The sequence below is a fragment of the Solanum stenotomum genome, chromosome 6, assembly GCF_019186545.1.
Source record: "Solanum stenotomum isolate F172 chromosome 6, ASM1918654v1, whole genome shotgun sequence".
NCBI classification, from domain to species: Eukaryota; Viridiplantae; Streptophyta; class Magnoliopsida; order Solanales; family Solanaceae; genus Solanum; species Solanum stenotomum.
Window position 1 is genome coordinate 26,570,883 of NC_064287.1, and position 25,606 is coordinate 26,596,488.

The 25,606-nt window shown below is 38.3% G+C and overlaps 1 pseudogene; it reads right to left on the minus strand.

The window, feature by feature from the left end:
- The window catches only part of LOC125868629 (uncharacterized), a 33,729-nt pseudogene extending 11,975 nt beyond the window's left edge, over nt 1–21,754 (minus strand).
- Between the last annotated feature and the right edge of the window lie 3,852 nt (nt 21,755–25,606).

The window sequence follows — 25,606 nt, forward strand, 5'->3', positions numbered from 1 at the left end:
TCTCTTTCAATCACTGAAATGCAGCCATGCAAGCATCATTAAAGTGGAATTTCACTTCCTTCTCTAGGAGTTTGCATAATGGGAGTGCAATCTTTGAGAAGCCTTTGATGAACCTTTAATAAAATCCTGTGTGCCCTAAAAAGCTGCGAACACCCTTTACTGAAATCAGCGGGGGTAATTTCTCAATGACTTCAATCTTTGCGTTGTCAACCTCCAGCCCCTTTTGCGATACCTTATGCCCAAGAACAATACCTTCTTTTACCATAAAGTAACATATCTCCCAATTCAGAACCAGATTCATTTCGACGCATCTTTGGAGTACCTGTCCTAAGTAAGTCAAACATTACTCAAATGTATCCCCTACGACTGAGAAGTCTTCCATGAACACCTCCATAGAATTTTTTGCCATGTCTGCAAAAATAGATAGCACGCAACACTGAATGTTGCTGGGGCATTACATAGCCCGAATGACATCCTTTTGAATAGGAAAGTTCCATAAGGGCAAGTAAAAGTAGTTTTCTCTTGATCTTCCAGCGCAATAGAGATTTGATTGTAGCCGGAGTATCCATATAAAAAATAGTACCATCCTCTTTCTGATAACCGGTCAAGCATCTTCTCCATAAAAGGCATTGGAAAATGGTCTTTCTCGGTCCATGAGTTAAGCTTTCGATAGTCCATGCATACTCTCCACCAGTCACTGGTCTTGTTGGCACAAGTTCTCCTTTTGTATTCGAGACTACGGTTATTCCTCCCTTTTTCGGGTCACATTGCACCGAACTTACCCACTTACTATCTGTAATAAGGTATATCACCCCTGCATCTAGCCACTTGATGATTTCCCTTTTGATCACCTCTTGCATTGGAGGGTTTAATCTCCATTGATGTTCCACACTAGGCTTGCTATCCTTGTCGGGCCGGATATTGTGAGTGCATATGCCAGGAGGAATTCCTACTATATCGGCTATTGTCCATCCAATAGCTTTTATGTTCTTCTGCAGTACTTCAATGAGCAATTTCACTTGCCTTTCAAGTAGATTGGTGACAATGATTATCGGTAGAGTATTATTGGCTCCTAAGAAGGCATATTTGTGATGAGAGGGTTGGACGTTTAACTGCAAATTCGGTGGTTCTTCTGTTAATTGTTTAGCAGGGGGACTTTCTCTGTTTTTTAGATCGATATCCAATTTGATTGGATTCCTTGAATATGCTCCTAATCATGATAAATAAGCTACCACTTCCTTGTAACCCTGAACTTTGGATTCATCATAATTAGCAAGCACAGATTCAAGGGGCTCATTATTGTGCATTAAATGACTCACACTTGCCATTGTCTTATCTATCACATCCTTAGTGGACACCACATAGATGTTACTTGTTTGCTTCATGGACTTACAAATATTTAAGGTCACCTCATCATCATTCACATAGAACTTTAATTTACCGCTTTCAACATCCACCAGTGCTCTTCCTGTAGCTAAGAAAGGCCTTCCCAAAATAATGGGAATTTCAACATCGATCTCACAGTCTAAAATCACAAAATCAGCCGAAAAAATGAACCGATCCAGTTTTACTAATATGTCATAGAGTATTCTGACTGGGTGCTTGATTGATCGATCAGCCAAGAGGAGTCTGATTGTGGTTGGGTTTGGTTCACCCAAACCAAGTTTCTTGTATATTGCATAGGGCATAAAGTTGATACTTGCCCCTAAGTCATACAAGGCTTTAGCAAATTGGAGCATGCCAATTGTGCATGAGATTTTGAATGGTCCAAGATCTTCTATCTTAGTGATTAAATCATTTTTCATAATTGCACTGCAGCTATGGGGCACCTCTAGCGTTTCATATTCCAAGCTTCTTTTCTTTGTAGCCAGTTCTTTCATGAATTTGGCGTATATCGGCATTTCCAGCAATGCTTCTACCAGAGGAAGGTTGATTGATAAAATCTTAAATACTGACTAATTTTTTTTGAAGTTCTCATCTTCATTTTTCTTTTACAAATGTTGGGGGAAATTGTGGAGGTAACTTGCGTAAGGGATGTATGACTTTTGGAAGTTGAACTTTTTGATCTGCTTCCTCCTGTGGTTCTTTAGTAAAGCCTTGTTGAATAAGCAAATCTTGTTCCTCCACTCCTTGATTCTCTTCATGTTTTTGAGTATCCTCATCTTCCATCATATCCCCTATCACCACCTTACCGCTACTATTAACCACAACCAGCTCTCTTTCAATATGGTCCATGGGTGTTGTGGATGTTAATTGAGCTGATAACAGACTCAATCTACCTTCCAACATTTTGATGGCATCCGTATGAGAATTTACTTTGTTGTTCAATGATGAAAATTCATCTTTCATTCCTTTTCGCAGATCATCGGAGCCCTCAAATTTGTCGAGTATGTGTGATAACAACTCATTTACCCGAGGACTACTTGCACTCCCTTTAGATTTCCAGCTTTCACTCAAGTGAATATGGTCCTCCTCCTAACCATCCTGCTCAGCCCAATCTTGCCAATATCTCCCTGGTCCTTCACTTCTATAATAGCTCCAACCTTGATTCCCACCCCGCGGTTGATAGCGTGTGTGGAAACCCTCATCGTATCATCAGGAGTTCCAACCTTGATTCTCTCCCGGTCTTGAGTAACCGGAAGAAGAACCCTTTTCAACTCGAAACAACTCACGTGACCCCTTCATATGTTCTTGTAGCATTTCCATTTGAGATAACATCTTCTTGATGTTTTCTCCCTTTTCCCTTTCTTTTTCAATCTATTCTTGCGTTAATCGGAAGCATAGTAGGGAGACTTGATCCTCTTTGGTATACCATGCTTGGTTTACTTTAGTCATACCATCTAGGAGAAATGAGTCTACTTCAAATTATTGTAACATTATTGCTCCTTGCACCAATTGATCAGCTATTCTTTATTCATCGAATCCAGACTACGGTAGAAGTATTGGAGCATCAACTCACCTGGTAGCCCATGCGTTGGGCACTTACGCAAAGATCTTTTGAACGTTGTCTATGACTCGTGAATTGGTCCACCCTCCTGTTGCTTGAAATTCTGGTTATCGTCCCTCAGCTTCATCATTCTTGATAGAGGAAAGAATCTTTCGTGAAATGCCATAACCAACTCCTCCCACGATCTGATGGAGTTGTTCGGGCGCTCACTTAACCATTTAGTGGCTCCCCGAGTTAACAAAAATGGAAATAAGCGAAACCTTATGGATTCTTGAGATAGGTTCTTGAATGATAAAGGGGTGCACATTTCCACAAAGCTTCTTACATGATCGTGCAGATCTTCATGCTCCAACCCTCCAATAAACCTCTCGAATGTATGAGTTGGAGTGTTGCGCTGGTAACTTTCAACATTACATTATCGTCAGCTTGTGGTATGCAAGTTTCACCTATCTCGCCCATGCCGGTAGGATGATAAAACCAATTAGCATCATTGATGTCGTCTCGATGAAAAGCACCATCTGCTGAGTGGCCCGCTTGGCAGCTATTGTCCCCGTTTGTACTCATATGGCATTTTGTGTCACACAAATACCCAAGACAAAACTGAAAATTAAATTAGTAAATTACAATTAAGAAGAACAAAAAATCTACTAATCTAAAAATTCTCAAATAACAACATTCCTCGGCAGCGGTGCCATTTTGATACTTATCGTGACCAACAACACCAACCTACGGTTTGAGGTCTACATCGATAGTATAGTAACCCAACTAAAGGTTGGGATCGTGTCCCAAGGGAGTGGTTTTGAGAATTGTTAGAAAAATAAAATTAAGCTTTAACTAGTCATAGCTAAAGCCATTAACGAACAAAAACATGGTAAAATAAAGGGGGTGACACAAAAGTGTCAAATAACGATTTAGGGGTTTTGTCAAATTAGTAAAAATAGCAAAAATTAACAAGAAAATCAAGTATGGGGAAATTTCTTGGGGTGTGACCGCAATACAAGTTGAGATAAATAGTTGGGTACATGCTTTTGAAAGGAAATTTGTAAGATAATAGTGACTAGGCTAAGCTTTAAATGGAAATAAGTTCCCTCTCGGACACCCATTTTTCGCATGAAGACCAGCGTACACCTTACCCGACTCACTCTCTTGAGCTGAGTGTTAGGATATGGGACTAGGGCTCACCCTCTCGGGCTGAACCTCAGGTCGACCCACTCTTTAGGTCATCAGTCTAGTAGTCTTGGTTTCACGACCTCCTTCTCGGGCAAGCCAAAAACACATGGGTGACTTTGTATTTGAAACTACATACCCTTTAGATTAAACCAAAACCACTAGGTGAAATCACCATTAAACAACATCTAACCTATCAGCAAGCAAAACCCAACAATAATATTAACATATATTTGCGAAATCACACCCCAAGAATGGGGTTTTTAGCCACACATCAAGAAATTACAAAATATACCTAAAATGATAGTAAAATCAAATGGATATAATAAATTAAACCTTGATTTAGGTAAAGTAAGAAGAATGGAGAAGACANCACTAGGTGAAATCACCATTAAATAACATCTAACCTATCAGCAAGCAAAACCCAACAATAATATTAACATATATTTGCTAAATCACACCCCAAGAATGGGGTTTTTAGCCACACATCAAGAAATAACAAAATATACCTAAAATGATAGTAAAATCAAATGGATATAATAAATTAAACCTTGATTTAGGTAAAGTAAGAAGAATGGAGAAGACACACTTCCAACTTGGGGAAGATGGAATCCTTCTTTCTTCAATCTCCCAAAAACCCACTCCAAACTTGAGAGAAATTTATCCAAAAAGTACTATTCTATCATGGGAATTAAAATAAAAGTTCGACTCCCTAAAATTAATAATAAGTTCGATATTTATAGACTTCAGAAAATAGCGTTGGCAAATCTTTCGACGAAATTAGTCGATGCCGCCGAATGACTCGGCGACTCGCCCTTACTTTGTTTTATCGTTGTTTCATTCTTGCCTTCAGCATCTTCACATTCTGGACCATTGGGCGGTATAGCACTGCATCGCGGAACTATTCGGTGAAGCATCAACTGCTCATTTTATCGCCTTCTTGATCCTTTTCCTTCAAGGCTTCGCATACAGGAACAAAGGGCGGAGTCTGTCCTTTCGGCGAATCACCAAAGGTTCTTGGCGATGCTCATGCGTCAACTTCTTCGTTCTTCTCAGCCTTTTTGCGCCTAAGTGTCCATGCTTCCACTAAAACTTCAAATACCTGAAACTTAAGAGTTTTCATTAGATATTGAGACAAAATAAGCATTCGAGGACACTATTTCTATCAAAATAAAGCCCTAAATGAGTCCAATTTATGGACTCATTATTGTCTCATAAACCACGTCTAGTAGAGTCTTGTTCATGAGTGTGAAGCATGCTACACTTATGAATGATAGGCTATAAGATGTTTAAGAACTTTCTCTTTTGCCATTACTCTTTAGTCGTGCTTAGAGTCTTAACTCTATGAAGTTCTTTATCCTAACCCTTTTCTTGTGATTATAGGCTATGAATACAAGAACGGTTAATGCTAGGAGGGAGGTAGAGGAGAATGTGAATGAGGAGGTTCCCCATCAAGCTCTTCAATAACCTTAAGTTCCTAATGATGAAAGGGCTATGACTAATGTGGTGATAAAGGCGGCCCTCCAAACTTCGACTCAACTCATGACGGTTCTAACTCAAGCCGTCACCACTCAACCCAAGCCATAATGTCCCAAGCTAATCGGCAAGTTGGTCCCCGGGCAAATCCTAATGTGAGCACCATGGCCTCACGTTTAGAGATTTTACTAGGATGAAGCCTCTTATTTTCTTGGGTTCCAAAGGGAATGACGACCCACAAGATAGTGGAGGCTATGTGGGTCACTTCTATTGAGAAAGATGAATTAGCCAGGTATCAATTGAAAGATGTGGCCCAAGTATGGTACACTCTATTTAAGGATAATAGAGTTATAAGATTGGGTCCCATAAGTTGTGAAGTATTCAAGAAAACTTCCTCAATAGGTTATTTCCTCGTGAGAAGAAGGAAGCCAAAGTTGAGGAGTTCATCAACCTTCACCAAGGAGGTATGAGTGTCCAAGAATACTCCTTGAAATTCACTAAGTTGTCCAAATATGCTCTATCTTTGGTTTCTAATCCAAAGGATGAGGTGGGTCGATTCGTGATCGATGTGTCAGATGCCATTAAAGAAGAATGTCGTGTGGTAATGCTCCATGACAACATGGATATCTCACGGTTGATGGTGTATGCTCAAAAATTTGAGGAGACAAGGCTTAGGAAGAGGAATTGAGAGGTAAAGAGGGAAAGGACCGAGAATGAAAATTCTTCTAAGGGTAAGTTCAAGGGACAAAGTGGACCAAGGTTCAAGAAGAGGTTTTCCAACCAAAGCTCCTCCAATACTCCAAGGCTCCACAAATATAGGGTGTCTAACCCTAAGCCTCAAGGAGGCAATAGGGGTGGATCTTCCATGGAAAGGCCAACATGTGCCAAGTGTGGTAAGACGCGTGAGGGTAAATGTCTTGCTGATATGGGTATGTGCTATGGATGTGGAAAAAGTGGGCATCAATTAAAAGATTGTCCAACCCGTACGGCCAAGGGAAGAGAGGGTAATCAAGACCTCCTAGGGGTTCTAATTTTGATTCTCCCAAGAAGAACCGCTTCTATGCCCTCCAATCCAAAAGTGTTCAAGAGGGTTCTCCGGACGTTGTTACCGGTATGTTACAAGTATTTTCCATTGATGTTTATGCATTATTTGACCCCGGTGCCACTTTATCTTTTGTTACTCCTTTTGTGGCTATGAAATTTGATGTACTCCCCGATGTCTTAGAAGAACCCTTTTCGGTTTCTACCCCGGTAGGTGACTCCGTAGTAGCTAAAAGAGTTTATAGGACTTGTCACATTTCATTGTCTGATAAAGTCACATTGGTTGATTTAGTAGAATTAGATATGTTGGATTTTGATGTCATCTTGGGGATGGATTGGTTACATGCTTTTTTTGCGTCCATTGATTGTAGAACCTGGGTGGTGAAGTTTAAATTTCCTTATGAGCCTACTTTAGATTGGAAAGGGGGAAACTCTATCCCTAGGGGTCGTTTCATTTCATGTCTAAAAGCTTGTAAAATGATCTCAAAGGGGGTGTATGTATCACATTGTTAGGTTATGGACATTGAGTCCGAGACTCCTTCTTTGTAGTCGGTCACCATAGTGAGAGAGTATTCGGAAGTCTTCCCCGATGACTTACCCGGTATTCCTCCTAAACGGGAAATAGACTTCGGCATTGATCTTATGTCGGATACAAAACCCATCTCCATTCCCCCTTACTGGATGGCTCCAGCCGAATTAAAGGAATTGAAGGCACAACTCAAGGATTTACTTGATAAGGGTTTTATCCAACCAAGCATATCTCCATGGGGTGCTCCGGTATTATTTGCGAAAAAAAATGGTCCCTTAGGATGTGTATTGATTACCGCCAATTGAACAAGGTCACTATAAAGAATAAGTATCCACTTCCTAGGATTGATGATTTGTTTGATCAACTCCAAAGGGCTACCTTTTTCTCCAAAATAGATCTCGTTCGGGTTACCATCAACTAAGGGTAAGAAGGTGTGACATTCCCAAGACGGTCTTTAGGACCCAGTACGGTCCCTACGAATTTGTGGTGATGTCTTTTGGGTTAACAAATGCCCTAGCGGCATTCAAGGACCTTATGAATAGGGTGTTTAGACAATATCTTTGTCACGACCCAAGACTAGCCCCTAGATGTGACACGGCGTACTTGACCCCGAAGGGGTCTCATACAAGCCTCTAGCATCATCATTACGTAAGACATAGAAATAATGCAGAAAAATTTAAAACTTTACAATCGAAGTTCAACTTCACTTTTTATAAAAGAAAATCATAGGAAATCTAGACTTTGTCTCATTTAGCATCTAAACATAGGAATATAAAGTTTTGGGACTTAGCCCTTTACATAAATAAAAGTCTCAATATACGAGATACCAAATGAAAGTAAGAAATAGAAAATCCCATCCTCGAACTTGAGGACTCACCACAACTTGGAGATAAGCAACCCAAGTCTTCTTCAAAGGAGAGTGGAAGGCACCTAGCTAGAACCTATACTCATTAGGATGTAGAAGGAAGAAGAGGTTAGTACATACTATGTACTAAGCATGGAAACATGCATAAAATCCTTAAAACATGATAAAAAAGACATTTTATTTGAAAAGAATGCATTTATCAAATTTGGAAACCAACATACATTTCCAATGTCAAAGACAAGCCATTATCACATTTACATTCACAATATGGTAACATCAACACCTTATCAACCCCTAAGGAACACTTGTGCAATGTGTGGTTGGCATCACATAATACCTACCATACCAAGTACTCCTTTGAAGCTACCTTGGTTATACATATCATCTTTGAACCTCATCATAATCAATAGTCATCAACAAGGAACTAGTCATGTACATTACTTGAACATAAGGAAAGTCATTCATATCAACTATCCCTTCAACATACATGGATACATTCAATCTCATCATAACATAAAAGAACCATCCCATAACATCCTACTAAGTCTAGTTGTGCAATGTGGAAGTGAAGTCTCATACCCTCACTCCTACTAAGTAAACACACTAAGAAGTCATAAGTTAGTTCATGTCTCATTCATTATCTTATCATATAGGGAAGAATAGCCATAACCGACATAGACCATGTGAGCTACATGGAATTTGGTATCATGTAACCCCACATCGAAAAAAGGTGTCCTACTTGCCTAAGGTAGAACTAACATGTTTATCCTGAAGGTGGATCCACTAGCTAAAGTCTTATGTTGGCACATAGTTATGGGATAGGGAGATTGCTTCTAGAAACCCACCTTATTGCATTGGCGGAGGGGGTTCCATCTCATGAGTTCACTTGGATGACCCAACCTATTGTATTGGTGGAAGGGCCTTTACCTCATTGTCCATATTCACTCGAAGCTAAGCATTATTTCCCAAATTATGCATAATTAGTCTTAAATTTCATTTACTTGTGTGAAAGAGTGCTCTACCCTTCATTCAATACAATTCATGATAATAGCTCATAGATTCATTAAAGGTGAGAATGTACTTTCAACCTTAGAATCAACATTAGTTTGTAAGTAGAACTTTCACATTACATTGGTAGAGTTTTAATGAGAAATAGACTTTCAATCAACACAATACATCATCATCATCCTAGTCTATTCATGTATCATCAAGTATAAGGGTAAGGGAAGAATAACCTTTCAACAATACCATACTTCACACATTAGTCATAGGAGATTTACTTTCTAAATGAATCAATAGTTTATACACATCTTGCATCCATATGCATAAACCCTAGCAATTTACCCCTTCTTAAAGTCATGAATCATGTCTCACAATTACACCTAAATATACTACAATAGGAATGAATAAAACAAGATTCAATAACTAAATTCACATAGAAACAATTCATAGTAAACAATTCAGAGTAATCATCTTGCATCAATACACCCATCACAATACTTGAAATTGGGGTCAAGGGGGTGTTCATGGGTTCAGGGGGAATTTTACAATAAAAATCACCATTAAACATCAAATCATCCATAATATAATGCAATTAAAATAATGAAATCATTTTTAGGAAGAACCCATGGCTAGAATAGAAACCCTAGTTTTTGAACAATATACCAATTTCGAAATTAGAGTTTGAAGGGTTTCATGGAGAAAAGTGTTCCATGAATCAAGGTCCCTATACCTTAATTGAAGCTTTGCCCACAAATTGGATTTGAGATGATGGATTATTGAGCCCTAATCTTCAAGTTCTTGGTGTTTTTTAATGGAGGAACCATAGAGAGAGAAATATTGGAGAGAAAAGGGATTTGGGGAAATATTTGGGTGTTTGGGTTTATGACTTAAAACTGGGTGAAATTGACTAAAACAATATACAAACCACCCCCTAAAATACCCAAAACACCCCCACTTAATTGGACTAAAATAGGAAAGGACTTGAATGACCCTCATTATGTTGACCCTGTCCAGGCTCACGAGCCGTGGTGAGGACCATGACTCATGGTGCTTGTCGTGAGGATTGGGACAGTAGCCCCTTCACGGTGGCACAAGGCTCACACACCCAACACATCACCACGAGGAGCTCTACGAGCCGTGGTCCCTCTTGTGGTCCTTGAGGCAGTGGCCTTGCCACTTGGGACCATTGGCTATTTACCTAAGTCAACTTTACGAGCACCTCCCATGGCCGTAGTGATAACCATGGACCGTGGTGATGGCCATGAAGTTTGAGGCAGTAGCTAAGCTACATGGAGCCCCAAAGCTCACTTGCCCAAATCAACCTCACGAGGCCTCCCATGAGCCGTGGTGATGGCTGTGGAGGTTGAGGCAGTATCTAGTGAAATGGTGGCCACATTTTTCATGGCCAAGGCATTTTCATGATCCCCCTTCACGAGCTATGATGAGGACCACGAATCGTGGTCCCTTTCGTGAAGGGTGAGGCAGTGTGCTAAAGGCTAGGGGCTGCTTTGGCCTTGGCTTGGCCCCTTTGCATTGCACCTGCCTCATGACCTTGACCCTTATAACTCATATTCAAGACGTTAATCCTCACGTTTAGGCTCTAGTTTAACTTACAATTTTCCATAGTGTTACAATCTTGATTCGTTTGTGATTGTCTTTATTGATGATATTTTGATCTATTCGAGGAGTGAAGGTGAACATAATGACCATTTGAGTCTGGTATTGGAAGTCCTTAAAGACCACCGACTATATGCTAAGTTTAGTAAGTGTGAGTTTTGGCCAAGGTCGGTTGCTTTTCTTGGGAATATTGTGTCAGGCATGGGAATAGAGGTTGACCCTAAGAAGATGCACGTGGTCAAGAGTTGGCCTAGACCCCTAAAGTCCCACTGATATTAGAAGCTTTTTGGATTTGGCCGAGTATTATAGGAGAATTTTTTAGGGCTTCTCATCCATCACTTCTCCATTAACGGCCTTGACCCAAAATAAGTCCAAATTTGAGTGTACAGAGGCTTGTGAGAAAAACTTCAAAGAATTGAACGATAGACTCACCTCCGCTCCGGTGTTGACCTTACCGGAGGGTACCGATGGATTCATAGTATATTGTGATGCTTCGAGAGTAAGTTTTGGGTGTGTTCTCATGCAACACGGTAAGGTGATTTCATATGCTTCAAGGCAACCCAAGATTCATGAAAAAAATTACCTGATCCATGACCTCGAACTAGTGACTATGGTATTTGCCTTGAAATATGGATACATTATCTCTATGGGGTGCATGTAGATGTTTTAACGACCACAAGAGTCTTCAATATGTATTTAGCAAAAAAGACTTGAATCTCCGACAAAGGAGATGGTTATAGCTTTTTAAAGATTATAGCATGAGTGTACTATACCACCCCAAAAAAGCTAATGTGGTTGCGGATGCCCTAAGTAGACTGTCCATACGTAGTGTAGCTCATGTAGAAAATGAGAAGAAGGAATTGGTTTGTGATGTGCATAGATTGGCCTGGTTAGGAGAAATCCAACTAATGGATACCACCGAGGGTGGACTTGTGGTTCAACATAGTTCTAAATCATCCTTTGTAGTTGATGTGAAGTCTAAGCAACATCTTGATCCTATATTGATGGAGTTGAAAGAATCGGTACTCAACAAGTCCGTTGAGGTTTTCTCCCAAGGGGGAGATAGGGTGCTTAGGTACCAAGGTAGATTGTGTGTTCCGAATGCTGATGGTTTGACGGAGAAAATTTTAGAAGAGGCTCATGGTTCACGATATTCTAATAATTCGGGAGCCACCAAGATGTACTGTGATCTACGGGAAGTCAATTGGTGGAATGGAATGAAAAAGGATATAGCGGACTTTGTGGTCAATTGTCCTAACTGTCAACAAGTCAAGGACGAACACCAAAAACTGGGAGGTTTGTTCCAAGATATAAATATTCCCACTTGGAAGTGGGAGGAGGTGAATATGGACTTTGTTGTGGGTTAGCCTCGTACTCGAAGGTAATATGATTCTATTTGGGTCATGGTTGATAGATGACGAAATCAGCCTATTTAATTCCCGTCACGGAGGTAGTTAAGTTACATGGGGTTCCTTTGTCTATCTTATCATATCGAGGTACTCAATTTACTTCAAATTTTTGGAAGGCGTTTCAACAAGGACTCGGCACCAATGTTAAACTTAGTACCGCTTTCTACCCTCAAATGGATTGTCAAGTGGAACAAACCATTCAAACCTTAGAGGACATGTTGAGGGCGTGTGTTATCGATTTCAAGGGTAATTGGGACGACCATATCCCAATGATCAAATTTGCCTACAACAATAGCTACCACTCAAGCATTGCCATGGCTCCATTTGAAGCACTTTATGGTAGGAGGTGTAGATCTCGAGTGGGTTGGTTTGAAGTAGGTGAGTTTGCTCTAATTGGTCCCGAACTAGTCTATGATGCCATTGAAAAAGTTCAACTCATTAGAGTGAGGTTGAAGACGGCCCAAAGTCGGCAAAAGTCCATGCTGACAATAGAAGAAGGGATCTTGAATTTGAGGTTGGTGATTGGGTCTACTTGAAAATCTCACCTATGAAAGGTGTGATGAGATTTTGCAAGAAGGGGAAACTTAGTCCCCGATATGTGGGTCCATACCAAATCTTAAAGCGTATTGGGAAAGTTGCATATGAAGTGGACTTGCCAAATGAGTTGCCTCAAATTCACCCGGTGTTTCATGTTTCGATGCTCAAAAAGTGCATTGGTGATTTGGTATCCATCCTTCCTTTAGAGGGTTTAGGAATTAATGAGAACCTTTCATATGAAGAAGTTTCGATTGAGATTTTGGATCGGCAAGTGAAGAAGTTGAGAAATAAAGAAGTAGCTTCCATTAAGGTTCTATGGAGGAATTACTTAGTTGAAGATGCTACATGGTAGTCCGAGGCCTATATGAAGTCTCGTTACCCTTTTCTTTTTCCTTCTACTCCTAGTCAAACTTGAGGTAAGTAATTCCTCTTAAGTTTTATGTGTTTTAGAATTCATGTGTGTTGAGTGAGGTTTTCATGATTTCCCTATGTTGTGCATGTTCTTGTAAGAATTCATGTTAAAGTATAAATGGAGTTTTCATGATTTATATGTTCCTCATGTTGATTTGCACCTTGTATGATGATTGCATTTTTGACTTCATGAGATGAAATGATGAACATGCTTAGTGATATATTGATAAGATGACATATTGGCTCTATAATAATGTGTTGAGCTTACTTGAGTTGGAGAAGGTAGTTCCTCCCATGTTTATGTGAATTGATGAGTTCCATGCATATTGGATTAGTAGATGGAGTTCCTGCTTTCTAGTATTGCATTGTCCATGTTGTGAAGGGGAGTTGAAATTTCCTCCTTTGAAATTGAGCATGATGTGATTATTGCATTTTTAGTATTTTGCACATTTTTATGTTCCATGCATGATGGGCTGCTAGTCTACTATTTCTAACTTAGTTTGGTGTTTTGGTCATCATCCGGGGACAAATTTTCCCAAGAGGGAGATAATGTAACACCCCGGAAACCTAATGACCTAAGCTAGAGCCTAACACGTAGTCTTGTAGCCTAGTGAAGTTAAAATGTAAGGTTAGAGTCCTAAAATAACTTCCCTAATGTAGTACTAGGGTTTTAGAGCCAAAATATCAAGGCACGACCCTCTAGGACCCCCCAAGTGTCCTTGAGGAGGACCCAAGGGAAGGTCTAAAAGCTGTCAAAAAATAGCATGGACCACGTTTGGGCACCCACGAGCCGTGGGTAGAACAACGCCTCGTGGTTAGGAGGTGTGGTTCGAGACTTAGTCTCCCCACGTTGGTCCCTTAATTTCCCCTCTCAGACCCAAAGCACGACTATACAGTACGTGGCGTCCCCCAACCTACGGACCATAGGTGGGTGTCGTGGGTTGAGACTTAGTCTCCCCAAGTTGTCCCTCCAAAACTCCCTCTCTGACCCAAACCACACCCATGCAGGACGGGTCGTGGTCCCATCCACGATCCGTGGATCCCAACTTGCAAAAGCTAGTTTGGGGTTTGGCTATAAGGAGGGTAATTTTGGAAATTCCTTTTTAATTAATTAAGGGTAGGGGCGATTATTATTAATTATTTCAAGTATATTAAAGTAATTTTAACTATTGAACAACCCTTTTAACTCTCATAATTCACAAACTCAAAACATAACTACCTCTCCACTCTCAAAAGATTCTCTCTCTAGACTCCATTGAAGAACAAAGAAGAAGGTCAAGATTATGGTTCAAGATCCAAAATTTTCACTCCAATTTCGTGGGAAACATCAATTAAGGTATGAGAACCTTGATTCATGGAACACTTTTCTCCATGAAGCCCTTTAACTCTTGATTTTGAAATTGGTTATAACTTGTTCAAACACTAGGGTTTTCATTCTAGCCATGGGTTCTTCCTAAAAATGATTTTATTATGTTAATTGCATTATATTATGGATGATTTGATGTTTATTGGTGATTTTTGTTGTAAAATTCCCCATGAACCCATGAACTATCCCATGACCCCAATTTCATGAATTGTGATGGGTGTATTGATGCATGATGACTACCATGAATTGTTCCTATCTTAATATAGTTATTAAATCTTGTTTTATTCATGCTTAAAGTGGTATTTCTAAGTGTCATTGTGAGACTTGGTTCATGACCCTTGAAGGGGGTAAATTGTGAAGGTTGGTTCATGATTGATGGAAGTTGTATGTGAACTTATAATTCACTTGAAAGGTAAATATTCTTATCACCAATTTGTAAATTGAGGTATTGTTGAAAGGCCAATTCTCCCATTACCCTTTACAAATATTCATGTAACACTTGTCTAGGATGGTGATAACATTGTTGTGTTGATTGAAAGGCCATTTCTCATGAAAACACTATGAATGTAATGTGAAAGTTCTACTCACATGTTAATGACGATTCTAAGGTTGAAAGTACATTCTCACATTTAATGAATCTATGAGCTATTTTAATGAATTGTATTGAACGAATGGTAGAGCACTCCTTCACACATGTAAATACAATTTAAGACTAATTATGTATAATTTGGGAAATAATGCTTAGCACCGAGTGTATATGAAAATGAGGTAAAGGCCCTTCCGCCAATGCAAGAGGTTAGGTCATCTAAGTGAACTCATGAGATGGAAGCTCCTCCGCCAATGCAAGAGGTTGGGTTTCTAAAAGCAATAGCCCTTTCCCATAACTATGTGCCAACATAGGACCTTAGCTAGTGGATCCACCTTATAGCTATACATTTAGTTCTACCTTAGGCAAGTAGGACACCTTCATTCGGTGTGGGGTTACACGACACCAGATTCCATGTAGCTCATATGGTCTATGTCGGCTATGGCTACTCTTCCCTATATGATAAGATAATGAATGAGACATGAACTAAAACTATGACTTCTTGGTGAGTTTACTTAGTGGGAGTGGGGGTATGGGACTTCACTTCCACATTGCACAAGTAGACTTAGTAGGATATTATGGGATGGTTCCTTTATGTTATGATGAGATATGCATGTACGCATGTATGTTGAATGGATAGTTGTTATGAATGACTTTCCTTATGTTCAAGTAATGTACATGACTATTGATTATGATGAGGTCTAAAGATGATATGTATGACTAAGGTAGCTTCAAGGGAGTACTTTGTATGGTTGGTATTATGGGATGCCAACCATGCATTGCACAAGTGTTCTTGAGGGGTTTCTAAGGTAATGGATTTACTATGTAATGAGTATAAATGTAATTATGGCTTGTGTTGTACATTGAAAATGCATGTTGCTTTCTAAACTTGACAAATGCATACTTTTCAACTAAAATGTCCTTTTATCAAATTTCAAGGATTTTATGCATGTTTCCATACTTAGTACATATTTATGCTAACCCTTTCTTCCTCTACATTTTTATAAGTGTAGGTTCCGGCTAGGTGACATACACTCTTCTTTCTTGAAGAAGACTTGGATTGCTTATCTCCAAGTAGCGGTGAGTCCTCAAGTTCGAGGACGGATTTCCATTTCTTAGTTCCTATTGTACTTCTCTTATATTGAGACTTTTATTGATGTAAAGGGCTAAGTCCCAAAACTTTGTATTATTATGTTTTAGATGATGTATGAGACAATATAGATTCCTATGATTTCTATTATGAAAACTGAAGTTGGACTTCTATTGTAAAAGTTTAAAAATTTTAGCATTATTCTTATGACTTTATGTGAATGATTATGCTAAGGTCTTGTATGCGACCCCTTCAGGGTTAATTATGTTGTGTTACGTCTAGGGGGTACCACTTGGTCGTGACAAGGGTTGTATCTAATGCACTTTCTGAAACCTTATGGGTCACCAATCTCCTAAAAGAGTTGCGCTTTCCAGTACATCAGCTACCCATAATTTATTGTGACAATCTTGGAGCCATATTCTGAAGCAAGAATCTTGTTCTCCATAGCCGTGTGAAGCATCCTGCCGTGGACTTTCACTTTGTTCGCCACTATGTTGACATAAAAAGGGTTCGTGTTGTTCATGTCCATGGGGCCGATCAAATAGCTGACAGTCTCACCAAGGTACTTCCTAAATCTACTTTTGAGTCTAGTTTGTTGAAGTTAGGCTTGGTGACTTATCGCCTAACTTGAGGGGGCGTATTAGAGCAGCTGGCGTTAGGACATTAGTTAGTAGTTTAGTCGTATTAGGATTGCATTACTAGTTCAACAGTTATTATGTATTTAGATTACTTTAGTTTAGTTCATTTTGGATTCTTATTATTTTCCCTATAATTCTATTTAATACCTTGCTACTTTCATTAATAAAAATACTTTTTTCAGCACACATTCAGTCTTTATAGAATGGAGAGGGACATCTGGAGGATGGCGCCACAGACTCATTTGCAGGATTTTGATGAATAGAAGAGGATGTATACCTAGTATGCCAGAAAGGACTATTATACCCATGACTTTGCTGGTACGCTTGGTAGCATAGCTGAAGTAGTACGTGTTAGGAAACGTATGCAAGTGGCAGTTCAACTGGATCAACCCCTGGAGGGTAAGATCTAGAAGTATCTAATCCCCTGAAGCAAATGGACCAGCATTTCCTAAGAGGCAATCAATAAGACCCCCTATTCCAATTTTCTCCAGGATATGTTGAAGCGGTCAAACCCAAAGCTATAATAGTTCTTTAGTCATGGTATGTCGAACCAATAAAAAATTATTACTCCAATGCGGCAAAGTTGAAGCAAAGACACAGGCCTTAAGGACTTCCCATCTGCAGGATTGTAAATGAAATCAGTCAATTTAGTAAAGATTCATGCTTTCCGAAAATAATCATACAACTTTAAAATAAAGGCTGCAAACAGATGACAACAATGTTTTCATAACCAAACAGAGTCTAAAACCTTCATAATATCATTATCTAATATTGATACGATAATTACTAGTTAAATCCACTGAACAAAGCCTAAAGTGGTGTCTGATCATATTATCTAAGTCTCTGAGGTCCCTACTAAAACCAGAAAATGACACCAATAGCACAAGTGATGTAAGTCATGAAGTGGACTGAATGTGAGGTTTGATACACAGGCATCCTCAAGAGAGGGAGTTTCAGGTAACTGGGATCACTAATTGTGACACCCCTCAAAATGAAGTAGGATAAAGTAGAGCCTCACATGGGATTTATGCATTAATAACTTGTTAAAATAATGAAGAATATCCTTTTTAGTCAGTTTTAGAGAGTTTGGAAGTCAAACGTCAAGGGACGGACCAAGACGTTCGAAAACTAGTCTTTTACGTATTGGTGTGTTCTAGTATGTTGTTCATGTTTTTATGTGTTATATGGAGTCTAAAATCAGTGGAGGTGACCCTAGTGTCTTAATAAATGTATTTAGGGTCAAAACAATCGGGTACGACTCCTCGGGACCAACCTAAGGGGCCCCAAGGAGGACCCCAACCCTTGGCCAAACAAGTTGCCAAGGCAGCTTGCAAAATGTGCATAGTGTGAGCATGTCCGCATCGTGGACTAGCTCCACCAAGGGACAAAAGTTTGGTCTGCGTCGCAGACGTGTCGCGGACTCCTCTACCTTGAAATTTAATTTCCAGAAACTTGTGGGAACACCTCCGCGTCGTGGACTTGTTTCCTGACGAAATCTGCGAAAATAAAACTCAAGTTTGACTTGTTTAAAAAGGTCCAACTAAGTGAGGGGTACTTTGGGTACTTTGGGTACTTTGGAAAATTATTATAAATGGTTATTCTACCTATGTTAGGGTGTTTTAAGTGGATAAAACCCCAAGACCTAGAATTAGACCTCATTATCTAAATTGAACTTTCCCTCTCAAATAATCTCTCTCTAGAACTCCATGGAAGGCATCTTTGAAGCTTCACGCTAGGGAATGGGTTCCTACTGATTTCTCTTCTAATTCCTAGGAAATCAATCATAAAGGTATGGGGATTTTATCTTTGATTCTCCTTTCAATCAAAGAGCCAAATCAAAGAGATTTCAGTGTTTTTCAAAAACAATAAATCCCCAATTTCAATTCTAAGCTTGGGTTCTTGCATGAAAGTATTTCAAATGATATTTTATGTTAATATTGACGGTTTTAAGGTCAAAAACTGCATGAACCCTTGCATATCTTGAAACCCTAATTTTGGGTCTAAAGTGGGTTTATTGATTATGAGCTAATAATGTGATATTAATGTGTAGATTGTTATGGGCTATTGATTTATGTATTATTCTATATTGAATTATGAGGAATTGATGGTCAATTGTGTTATATTGGATGTTTGCCTTGAATGGGCAATTGTGACCTAAGGCATATGATGATGATGAAGTTGTGAATAGATTATTGATTCTAGTATTTTATATATATATGTAGTAGATGTTAGAATTGTGAGGTTTGATCCCTTTGAAAGTGGGGAGGTGTTTACTTTATAAGAATGTTGTGATCATGGCCTTTAAGGCAAAGTCGAATGATTATTGTGTTGAGTAATGTTGATTATGTGAAGGTAATGTGATATGATGTGAATTGTGTATGGTCTAAGAGCATGAAAGGTGACCTAGTGAAGAATGAATGAAAAGAATAAGAGTTAATGCTAATGAATGAAAGTTGGGTCTATTGTAAGGATAATCTTATAAAGTACTCCTTTTAAATGAATGGGGTTCCTTGATGAAAGGTTTTCTCATCTTTGAATCCAAGAGCTTCCTTAATGAAAAGGTTTTCTCATCTTTGAATCCAAGAGCTTCCTTAATGAATGTTGGGCTAGGATGGGTGCTCCTTCGTGAGTTGAGATGAGAGTTCTTAGTAGCAATGCTTATCCCTAAATGAATGAATGATGGGCTAGGATGGGTGCTCCTTCGTGATTTGAGATGAGAGTACTTAGTAGCAATCCTTATCCTTAAATAAAATGAATGTCCTACTACGTGGGGGAGTAATGTCTAGCACCGAGAGGATATGAAGATGGGTGGATACTCCTTCGTTAGTTGAGATGTGAGTATTTAGTAGCAACCCTTAAGATGGGTGCCCCTTCGTTAGTTGAGATGTGGGTACTTAGAAGCAATCCTTTTATCCCTTAACTATGTGCCCACATAGGACTAGCAAGTGGTCTCTACCACGTAAAGGCTGAAAGAATGACCCTACCTTAGGCAAATGGGGATCCCTCATCCGGTAAGGGTACTACCGAGATTCCATGTCAAGCTCCATGGTCTATGTCAGTTAAGGCTCTTCCACCACATGAATGAATGAATGAACTAGGCTCTCTTAAGGGTGTACTACTTAGGATAGGTGGTGGAATGGGACATCATCTAGACATTGCACAAGTAGACATTTAAGGGAGATCTTGGTGTGTCTTAGTAATGATAATGAATGAATGAGTCTCTTTGGTCTAATTAATGAAACTGTTGGTCTTTGAGCATGCTAATGTGAATGTAAGTGCTTATGTTGAATTGAATGTATGTGATGATTTAAGTTGAAAGAACGATTTATGTTGAGATGTGTATGGAGCTTGTCTTGTGTAGCCTTAAGGATCACTTGGGTGTGGTATGGAGAGGTAGTATGGGCTGCTTCACCATGTCTTACTTAGGTGAGTCTTGGGATGACATTTGATGAATGTTCTAGTTTTATGAAGTGACTTGTTGGCTTATGTGCTATATGTCTTATGTGATTAATTGGTGAAGGTTGAGGTATGAATGGTAAGTGCACTCTGGGTGACCTTAAGGTGGTGCCTTAGTGTGGGTAATGGTATGGGACGTTGCTCATACATTGCACAAAGGTATTGCTTAGTACGTGTGTTGTACTAACCCCTTTCTTCTATTTTACTACAAGTGTATGTTGTGGTAACTAGGAGGAGATTGTGCTTTGGAGTTGCTTGGATTGCTTCACTCTTCCAAGTCTTTGGTATGTCCTCAAGATTCGAGGACTATGTTTAGAAGTTTCTTAGTCATTGTAATAGACACTTAAGTTTCATTTCAATTTGTAAAGGGTTGTGTCCCTTAGTACATTTTAAGTTCTTTTCTAAGATTGACTAAAGAGACTTAGTAGTTCCGCTTGCGTATTGATGTTTTCAAATGTTCATGACTCTTGAAGTCTTATGGTTTTATTGAATAAAAGTTTTAAATTCTTAGTGATTTTTATGATCTATGCGATGAATGAATGCTAAACCTTGTAGAAGACCTCCGAGAGGTCGAATACGCATGTAACGACTATGGGGTGCTCTCGGGTCGTTACACTAATCCTAGATAATGAGGAGATTAACAAAATGAAGGCTTGCATCCGGTGTTCAATGTAATAATAATATGTCGTCAAGACTTAAAGGTATATTCTTAAATGTGATGGCTTGAGGTAGAGTGTTGACCAGTCAAAAACTCCATGTCCAAAAGATGAGAGTTTGAGAGATGCTGATGTTAAGATGAATGTGTGGCATACCAGAAGAGATAAATTTAGGATTGAAAATATTCGAGCCAAGATGGGAGTGGCCCCCATGGAGGATAAGATCATATCTGTGGCAATTAGATGGTTCAAACATGTGAATAGTAACTGTCTAAATCTCCTCATAAGGAAGTGCGAGAAGATGGTTATAGTGGTCTTGAGAAGGGGAAGAGGTATATTGCTTTCCCATTCCTGTACTTTTAGTTACTTGTTGTTTCTTTAGCCTTGATTATTGTACTGTCTTATTGTTATTTATGCTTGTTGCTATTGCTTCCTCTTACATCTTCGGATCATCCTTTGAGTCGAGGATTTATCGAAAATAGTCCTACCTTAGCTAGGGTAAGCGTAAGGTATATTCTACCCTCCCCAATTTCATTTGTGGAATTACACTTTGTTTGTTGTTATTGTTAGCACAATTGATATATTGAACAGCCAATGAGATATCAACTATATTTGAACTACAGAAAATAAGACTGGTCTAGGGCAGACAAGTGGACAACAAAATAATAACGTAAGAAACCTACTTCATCTATCAAAGTAGGTTCTTGTAGTCCCATTGAATGCTCCAGACAATGTTGTGATGCTTAAGACCCAGTTTTTGCCAGTATTCTCATAACCCTTAAATGCCTACAATCACAATAAGCTTAAAATTAACAACAAAACTCCTTCCAAATCTCAAAATCTATTAATTGATTATAAGCAGACTAACCTTATCAGCTAGCATTTGTTGCAAAACTCGAACAATTTTTGCTCCTGCTGAATGCCCAACAAAATGAATAGGGTGATCTTCATCACATTCTGGATAATGCCTTGCTTGCTTAAAAAGACAGTAGTAAAGGCTAAATTAACCATTCACATATGTTATTGGTATAAATTGTGGTAGAAGAGGTCTATTGGTTCTTGTAACTTATATGGCCAGTAGTTCTTGTAACTCTCATGGTCATTAGTTTCTTGTAACTAATATGACCAATAGTGTCTTGTAACTTATATAACATCTATCACATTTATCTACCCACATTACTACCCCTCATTCTACCCATTGATTATATGGAAGACTTTTTTACCTATAAATAGTGGTGTTTCTTCCTTTGTGAAGTATCCCAAGAAATATGAGATAGAGTGTTAGTCAAAAAAAGATGAGAATTGTGAAATAATATTTTAGTGTGTAATAGTTAAAGAGAGAGTTTAGACAAAGAATAATATTCTAAGTTTTCAACTATATTCACTATATACAAAAAAGAATATTTATATGTCGAAGGAAGTTGTTCTTTTGTGGAGCTTTGGACTCTTCAACTAATCCGGAGTTGCTTGAGTTTTACACGTTATTGGGTTGTTGTATTCTAGAGGGGACAAGTCAACAGTGATATTGCTGGATCGGTGTAGATTATACCGTAGTGGGCTTGAATCTCCTTAAAGAAAGCGAGATATCCGCGCCTCAGCCTAAATATTTGTTTATTCATTTTTGTCATTTTATGTTCAATTGTAATATTTTGTATTTGTGGTATATTACACAAACAATTTTAAGGAGATTCATGTTTTTGTTACGGTGTGAAAAAGTGTAGATATCATGATAAGGATCTCAACATAATTCCGCTCAATATCACTCTCTTCAAGAGATGGAAGAGAAGAGTTGTACGGTAAAGTATTTTTCTACTTTCTAAGAAGGGTATTACAAGTGCCTATATTTATTATGGACTAAATCACATGTTGTTATTTGGCTATAATGAGATGATTTTTGGCTCTAACATGAGAGTTATAAATAAATTATGAAAAACATGTTGAGTAGTCATTTATCATGAAATGTTTTGGGTGAGATAAGTTTCATTCTGGAAATGAATAAACACCGTAAAACATGTGATAGAATTTTCTTGTCATATCACATAATGTAGAAAAATTGTGAAATACGATCTTATTGGTTGTATGAGTCTTGCAACTCCATTTGATTCAATTGTGAAAATAGTGTGACAAAGAAAGAAGTTTGATAGCCTAATAAAAATATGAGATATGTGATTAATTGCACTTTATATAATATTGTGTATAAAGTATAGCATATACAAGCAAATCAGGTAAATTTACTTGGTACAAAATTTGGTGGCCTGTTTTATGAGAAAAAGTATTATGTTATACTTAAAAGTTTTGTTGATGCAAATGAGAAAAGTTGATGCTATTTTTTGGAATGACAAAGCAAATTACTTTTTTGCTAATTCTATTAGGGAGGTTGAAGTAAAAAAAATGAAGCTTCAACAAGTGAATTGATTATATTATATCAAACACTTTATTTTGAGAAATTAATTTTTCTAATGGCACCAATATAATGGTAGAGTGCAAGATCATTATTAAAATTGTAAATTCAGACTCATGAGGAGAAAATACAATATTGTGAGATCATATTTGACGGGTTTTAAAAGGTGTGAATGGAAAATGAAGAGTTGCGACTTTTATAATGAGTTGTGACTTTTATGAAAAGTTGCGACTTAAATGAAGAGTTGTGAATTTTATGAAAAGTTGCGACTTTTATGAAAGGTTGTGACTTTTATGAAAAGTTGTGACTGTTATGAAAAGTTGTGACTTTTATGAAAGGTTGTGAAATTTCTGAAAGATTGTGACTTTTCCAAAGTTTGTGACCTTCCCGGTAAGGTTACTTCACGTATCAGGACACTACTTCGGTTCAAGAGCCAATGATCGCGTGTAGTGATATCACCTAACCAAGGATTGGGATCGTTCCCACAGGGAGTGATTTCGAGAATTATTAGAAAAGTAAAATTAAGTTCTAAACAATCATAGCTATAAACATTATCGAGTAAAAAATAGTAAATTAAGGGGTTGACACGAATGTCAATTATCAAGGGGGGTTTGTAGTCGATTAACAACTAAAACAATGAAAATTAAAAGATGCAAATTTAGGGAGACGGGATTCTTGGGATGTGATAGGAATATGGGACAAACTACACAATCGGGTAAATACTATTGATAATCAGTTGCTGAACATTTGTAACTAGGCTAGACTTTAGTGGGGGTAAATTCTCTCTCGAGTAACTTACCCTGAATCAATTCGGTTTCTCTCGAACAGCGAGTTGCTTCTTTTAAGCACAACCTCTGCCTTTGCCCATTCACTATCTCGAGTTGAATGTGTTGGAAAAGGCCTAGGATTTACTCTCTCGAGCTGAACCCGTGATGACCCAATAATCACCAGCTATCAATTTAGTAGTCTTAGTTTAAAACCTCTCTCTGGAGCAAGCCAAAAACACTAAGATGAAATCATATTTGCAACTACAATCCATTAAGTTCAAACACAACTACTAAAAGAAATCACATTTAAACAACAAATTGACTAACAATAAGCAATACCCAACATGAAATTTAACCCATATTCACAAAATCACATTGGGGTTTTAGATAGACATAGAGAAAAGGACGAAAATGATACCAAATCGAAGTAGCATCAACTAGGTATGATTTATATTCACTTTAAACGAGTCTAGGCTAAAGAATCTTCAACATCCACTTCCAATTTCTTGGAATTGGAAGTCTTCAATTTTCAAAAGTTAAGAACAAGGTCTCTCTACTTGAAACTTAGAAAAATAAAATGTTGTATATGAAATTTCATACTAAAATAAAAATTCAAACTAGTATTTATAGTTGTCAAAACATGTGCTGCGAAGGATCACTCGGTGCAGTTAATTGGGATCGCTGATGCACTTGGCGATCCGCCATTTTGTCTGCTTCATCGCCTTTTAGCTCTTGCCTTCAGCATCTTCACATTCTGAATCATTAGGCGATATAGTAATGCTTCACGAAACTATTCGGCAACATGCCGACTACTCCTTATCATCGCCGACTTGATCTTTTCCTTCAGGGCTCAGCACACTGGAACTTTGGGCGAGGTTAAGGCCTTTCGGTGACTCGCCAAATGCACTAGGCGATCCTCAGGCCTTCTTTTCTTCGTCTTTTCAGCCGTTTTGTTCCTTTTTGCCAAGCAGTGTCCATGCTTTGCTTCAAACTCGAAATACCTGAAACTTGAGGATTTACATCAGTTATTGAGACAAAATATGCATTTGAGAACACTAATTCTATTAAAATGAAGCCCTAAATGAGTCCAAATTGTGGACTCATGATAAGGAACAATAAGAACCTTTTCACACTACTCTTTGTTTTCTATAAATTGAGAGATTTCCTCTCATTTTAGGAAAATTGAATTTTTCTGGACTTCTTCTACTACTACTAAATCTAGTATTCTAAGTGTACTTTACTGTCATTGAATAGTTCGTTGACACTGCGGTTTTAGGTACCGATACACCAGTTAATAAGATCGTTCTATCCTGGGAGGATATATTCCATTAACCTTAGGTAGAATAAGTTCCTTAAGGAGACACTGTGCTTTCAGTGGGCTCAATTTTCTTTCTTTGAGAAAAATATTTTTATATTGTTTCGAATTTATTTCTGATTCTATTTTCCCTACTTGTTTTCTAGTTTAAAAAACTCTCTAAAGTTTGTTGTTTCTTACTAAGTTCTTCAAAGTTTTGTTATAAGTATCCTAGTATTACAAGATGAACAACAATGTTAAGGAAATTATTATACTGTTGGTATTTCTTGTATTCTACTGATTGAGAGAAACAGATCATGGAAGAAGAAGATTAATGCATTACTTCTCCAG